We start from the raw sequence: 6,000 nt of genomic DNA, 5'->3' as shown, positions 1-6,000 counted from the left end.
CAACAGCTGCTTTTAATTCAGAATTTGGTCTTATTTTTGAATATGTCCTCTTCGATCCCTCTGTTCTTTTAAGTCTGAGCAAGAACGAGAAGAGGAGAAGAAGAGAGAACACGAGAGATAGGGAACAAGAGAGGCAATGAAGATTTACACGAAGACAGAGATGGCACTGTTACCGTAGCAACCCTGAACACATCAAAGCCTCATTTAGAGTCAGGTCCCGACCCCAGCTGCCACTGTAACCACGGCAACCAGGAGGCAGATACAGAAACAGGGAGACAGAGATAGATAGATAGATAGATAGATAGATAGATAGATAGATAGATAGATAGATAGATAGATAGATAGATAGATAGATAGATATGTCAACAGGTGTTGAATATTGGAGGTACATGAGTCTTTAAGAAGAGCATATCTTTTAACTTGAATATTACTTTTGTATATCATTACTTATAAACTATTTTATTTTCAAAAACAAAAGTGTGACATCTGCACACTTATTGGAGCTTTAAATAAACCAGAGCTGTGGGGGTCCAGCTTTCTCTACCTCAGTATCCGATGTGTCCTCACCTTCTCTTCTGGTGACAACATTAAGGGTGAATTTCTTCAAAAGATGCTGACAGACTATTCAGCTTTTCTGGAAAGCAAATAAACCAAATCGAATGGTTTTACGCCTCTGATAACGTTCAGCCAGAAACAGTCTGAATCAAGCCTCATATTCACTCACAGTACAGATCGCCCCCTAGTGTGACAGTGGGGGTACAGCAGGAGGGGGCAGGGAGCAGAGCAGTGTGAGCTGTGTGAGGTGTAAAGCCTCCTACTCAGTGACAGCACTCAGAGAAGTCAAGAGGCTATCCCTTCGCCTCTGTCTCATACACACACACACACACGATGACCCTATGCACACACTCACAGCCAGCAGCTATCAGCAAACACATCCATCCTGCAGAGATGATACACTCTGAAAAACATCCCTGAGTATGACTGTGTCAAAAGGATTTAACGTCATCTGTTTTTTTTAAAATGTCTATGAAATTTTTCTACATTAAAAGTCGAATCCCAAAAGATTTACGAAAAAGAAAGGATGACAAGAAAGGAAAGAAAAAATATGAATAGAATAAAGTGAGGGAGAAAAGGAAGACATAAAAAGTGAGAAATAAACACAATACAAGAATTAAAAAAGAAAGATGAAAAAAGGAAAAATAGGATGAAGAATAAAAAAAAGTACAAAGGAAGAAATAAAAACAGAAAAAGAAGGAAAAAAAGAAAGAAAAGAGCATCTCAGCGTCAACGACTAAATTCTCCACCGCCTCACACAACTTTACTGCACAGTTGCACATACCCTGGGGCCTGTTTCCATGGCAACGGAGTGATGGAGAGAGTGCAGGGCTGATGTCAGGGTCACCCAGAGTGTGAAGAGAGGGAGGAGTGTGTGTGTGTGTGTGTGTGTGTGTGTGTGTGTGTGTGTGTGTGGGAGAAGGAGAGAGAGCCAGGCTGTGAACAGGGGAGGTTTTGCTGAGCAGATCTGTCAGTACCTCTTTGGAGTCCTGCCAAACGCACACACAGCTCCCAGCACAGTGTTGGTGTGTGTGTGTGTGTGTGTTATCTATGTGTGTGTGAGAGTGTGTGTTAGTCGCTGCCATCAGTTTTCAATTAGGAGGTTAGTCAAACTGAGCTAACCTCCATTTCCCTCCATGAAGTACATCACAGGAGTATTGTTACACCGAACCCTGCACGTTGTTATTCCTGCTGAGTAACTGCAGCGAGACGGGTTTGATCCGGTTCTGTTCCTGTGTTTGATCGCACAAAGAGTACAGTCCAGGTAAAACTGCCAGGATCTGTAATAGGCTGTTTCTTTGTCATCAGCAATCTGCACCATAAGAATGAGAGATAAAAACCTTACACGCTGCACTGCCCCCCACTGGCTCTAAGTGGTAACAGCAGCCCCTGTTCAGTCCCGCTGAGCTGCAGACGTATGCTGCATACAAGGATCACTACAACCACTGTTAATGCTTCTACCTGCTTCAATCACTCAAACTGCCTCTTCATTTTATATGATTAGACTTTTGCACTTAACACTATTTTGCACATTTCTGCAAGTCTGCACAGCTTTAAGTTCGTTGTTTTTGCAGGAAAACACCAAAAAGAATAATCTTAGTGACAATCTATTTGGCAAAAAACCTGAGAAAACAGTTCAGTATCAAATTGTCCAAACTTTTGGGACATCTTTATAAATATTTGTCATAAAAAGTGCTTGATAAAAAGTCTGAGAGTAAATACTTGATTTTAAAGTTTAATGAAGTTGAAACCAAACTTTGAAACCACAAAAAAAAAAAAAAACTGCTCACAACAGAGCTTTACAAACACACCTACACACATGATAGACAGGGAATAGACTGTGGGTGTGCAGGTGAAGACAGACAGAGATTTTTCCACACTCACACACTCATACACACACACATAAACTCACACACACACAGTTTGAAGGTTTATTTAACTGCCTCTTGAAAAGAAAAGCAAACGATCACACCCATCTTCTGTCTTTCGTTCCCACAGTTTTTATTCTCTCCCTCCGTCTCTCATCGGTGTGATAACGAGGTTTTAAGAGCTCGTTAACCTCACACACACACGTACACACACACACACCACAGCTTAACCCAAAACCACAGCGGCTGTGTGTGTGTGTCCCTCTCTCTTTCTGTCAGCACCTGATTTAAAAATACTTAAGATGAAGTAATATTTGCCTCCAGACATTTGTGTGTGTTTGTGTAAGAGACAGAAGACTGTTTGACTTAGACTTACAGAGCTGCATGTGTGTGTGTGTGTGTGTGTGTGTGTGCGTGCGTGTGTCGGCAACCAGGTGTAAAATGTTGCTTCCTTGGCAACGCTCAAACCAGGAAGAGACAAACAGAGATCGGCCAATCAAAGCACATGAGTTATGAGTTATGAGTGACTGTATTATAGTCTGAGTGCTGAATATGTGCGGCACAGGTTCACATTAAAAATGAAACAAACAAACAAACAAACAAACAAAAACTTATGGCAAAACTCCAAACATTGTGTTCATCCTTTTTTTTTTTGTTTGTTTGGTTGTTTCCTTAATTATGTAACAGTAGTGCAGGCTGACCTTTAAGGTTCATGTGGCCTCGATTGCTCAGTCTTGTGGATATGCCCTTTATAACATCAGGAGGATCAGCTTCTGGTACAGGTCTTTGTGATGTCACGCATCGACTACTGCAATTCCCTCCTAGCAGGCCTCCCTGCGTGTACATTTAAACCTCCGCAGATTACCCAGAATCCAGCAGCACGTCTAGTCTTTAAGCAGCCCAAAACAGCACACGTCACCCAGCTGTTAAACTCTCTTCACTGACTTCCAGTAGCAGCTTGAATCAAATTCAAAGCTCATCTTCTGGCTTACAAAACACTGACAAGAACAGCTCCTGCCTACCTGGGATCCCTCGCCCAGGTCTACCCTCCTTCTGGCCCACTACGCTCTGCTTGTGAAAGATGCCTGGTGCTCCCAGCCCAGCGCGGCTCCAAATCGCTAGCCAGACTCTTCTCCTCTGTTGTTTCTAAATGGCGAAATGAATTACCTTACTCTATACGAGCCACAGAGTCCCTTTCTACTTTAAGAGATGTCTGAAGACTCATCTGTTCAGGGAACACTTGATCCCTTTATCTGACCCTTCTCCTCTTTCTCCTCAGGGGAAGACTAAAGTGGGCTTTACACGAGTACGAATTTCTACGACTCCGGTAAAATAAACTATCGATCCGGTGATATTGACACACGGAGACGCGTATTTGTCCATGACTCCGCATCTTTTTTTGAAAACGGGTCCGCAGATGGATATCTGCGTATTTGTCTTCATGCCGTACTTGGTATTAACAGTTAAGTCCGGAAAAGACGGTGACCTCATAGTATCCCTCCTACTCCCCGCCGCCCACCCACGTTGTCACACACAACAACAATGGCGGCAGGCGGACTGATTCTGATATTGTTCCAGCAGCTACAAATATTGCTTCGACTATTATATCAGCATTTTCTCAGAGAGCATGAACAACACCAGCTATGGCAACAACAACAACAACAAGTGCTCGTGCAGAGACGCAGCATGTTATGTGTGCATGAGCACTTGTTGACGTGGAATCCGTCTCGAAGCGGAACCAGACGGGCAACCCGACGACAGTTTTGCGTTGTCATGTAAATGCACAAGCCTATGCACAATACGATGTGTAAACAGCGATACATGTTTTGATGCCGACGCCAAGATGATACGGGGCCGTCCTCCTGTGAGGAGGGCCTGAGTCAGAAGGTCTCAGACTCAGCTCTTGGTGAATTTTCAGCATCAATTACTGAATGTTATTGAAGGTTGAAGTATACTGTTGCAGCATTCAATTGTGGTTTGTTGACTACATTATTCTACACTACCTTAAAAAAATAAACAAAAAAATTAATAAATGAAAAAAAGTCAAATAAATCCTGCACTTAATGGCAGCACCTGCAGCCAAATAACTTGTAGCATTGTTGTCGCACTACATAGGTTTTCCTTCTGTCTAAATTCTTGCTTGTGTTGTACGCTGCTTTGGACAAAAGCGTCTGCTAATTGAAACTGTAGACTGTAGAAACTGTAGGTTGTAAAGATTTCAGGATATAAAATCCAGTCAGAAAAAAAGACATCAAAGTAGGTAAGTGTGTTGTATACACTGGTGGATTTGTTTCTGTTTCAGGACTCTGGGAGTTGATGAACTAACAGAGAATGTGACAGAGGTTTAGTTTAATGTCTCTCCAGGCTGCAAATAAATCAACAACTGAGATGATTTTTTCTTTTAAATTTGAATCATGTGATTTAGGTTTAGGTTAGGGCCTGCAGGCTGAAATCCATCCTGTATTTCTCACGACATGACAAGTTCACACGTTTGTAGAGCAGATCTATGATTCTTCCTGTTTCATGGATCATCTTACATCTGCCAGAGGGCTCCCAACTCCACCAGACCACACTGCCCCTAGTGGCTGAAGTGTGTGTGTGTGTGAGTGTGTGTGTGTGTGTGTGTGTGTGTGTGTGTGTGTGTGTGTGTGTGTGTGTGTGTGTGTATGTGTGTGTGTGTGTGTGTGTGTGCGTGTGTGTGTGTGTGTGTGTGTGTGTGTGTGTGTGTGTGTGTGTGTGTGTCTGAGTCCCATAAATTGTCTCTTGATCTGTTCTCTCTCACTCCAGAGACACAGAAACGAGATGGATCGATTCCTCCAAAAATCCCACCAGTGGCAATGGAAGAGTTATGACTATGGTTCCCTCTCCCTCTCTCTCTCTCTCTCTCTCTCTCTCTCTCACACACACACACACACACACACACACACACACACACACACACACACACACACACACACACACACACACACACACACACACACACACACACACACACTTCTGTCTATCACACTGCACTGCCCCCCTCAGTTCACACAGAGGAACTTCTTTAAAACACATCGCTGCCTCTTTTCTTTGGCTCTCCCCTGATTGGTCGCCCCTCCTTCTCACAGCCAATCAGGCGCCAGAATAAATCGATGCTGGTTGTTTTTTTTATCCACCTGTTGTTTGTTGCAGGTTGCCTATAAGTCCACCCAGACCCTATAACTGAAAGGGGACCGGTTAGGACCCGAGGTGGATGTGGTTGTGTGTTTGTGACTCATTGCTGTGGAATTGGGTGGGGTGCTGCTCACTTAGCCATGAAGGAGAGTGTGTGTATTTGTGTGTGTATTTGTGTGTGATTGACAGGTGAATGGGACCAGGAGTTTACCTACTCCTCCTTCCTTTCCTTCCCACTTGTTTTCTACCTGACCCTCTTCTCTCTCCCTCTTTTGTCCTCTGTGCTTCACACACATGTTCTGTTTTAATATTTAACTTTGGGCAAAACTTGATGTGTGATTTTTTGCACGTTTTTCCTTGAAAAAAATCCCTCTTTCTCTTTCCATTAAATTCATGTGTGGATGCTGAACTACTACTGGCG

General features: G+C 43.2%; 1 long non-coding RNA gene across 1 annotated transcript in view; it reads right to left on the bottom strand.

Moving 5' to 3' along the window:
• The window catches only part of LOC141808999 (uncharacterized), an 88,499-nt gene that overhangs the window by 48,235 nt on the left and 34,264 nt on the right, over nt 1-6,000 (bottom strand). The window lies entirely within an intron of this gene.

Source organism: Halichoeres trimaculatus, unplaced genomic scaffold (genome assembly GCF_033239565.1).
Source record: "Halichoeres trimaculatus isolate MK-OKI-2021-1 unplaced genomic scaffold, fHalTri1.1 fHalTri1_scaffold_20, whole genome shotgun sequence".
In the NCBI taxonomy this organism is placed as follows: domain Eukaryota; kingdom Metazoa; phylum Chordata; class Actinopteri; order Labriformes; family Labridae; genus Halichoeres; species Halichoeres trimaculatus.
The sequence above is the reverse complement of the archived record's forward strand: the minus strand, read 5'-3'. Positions and strand labels throughout refer to the sequence as shown.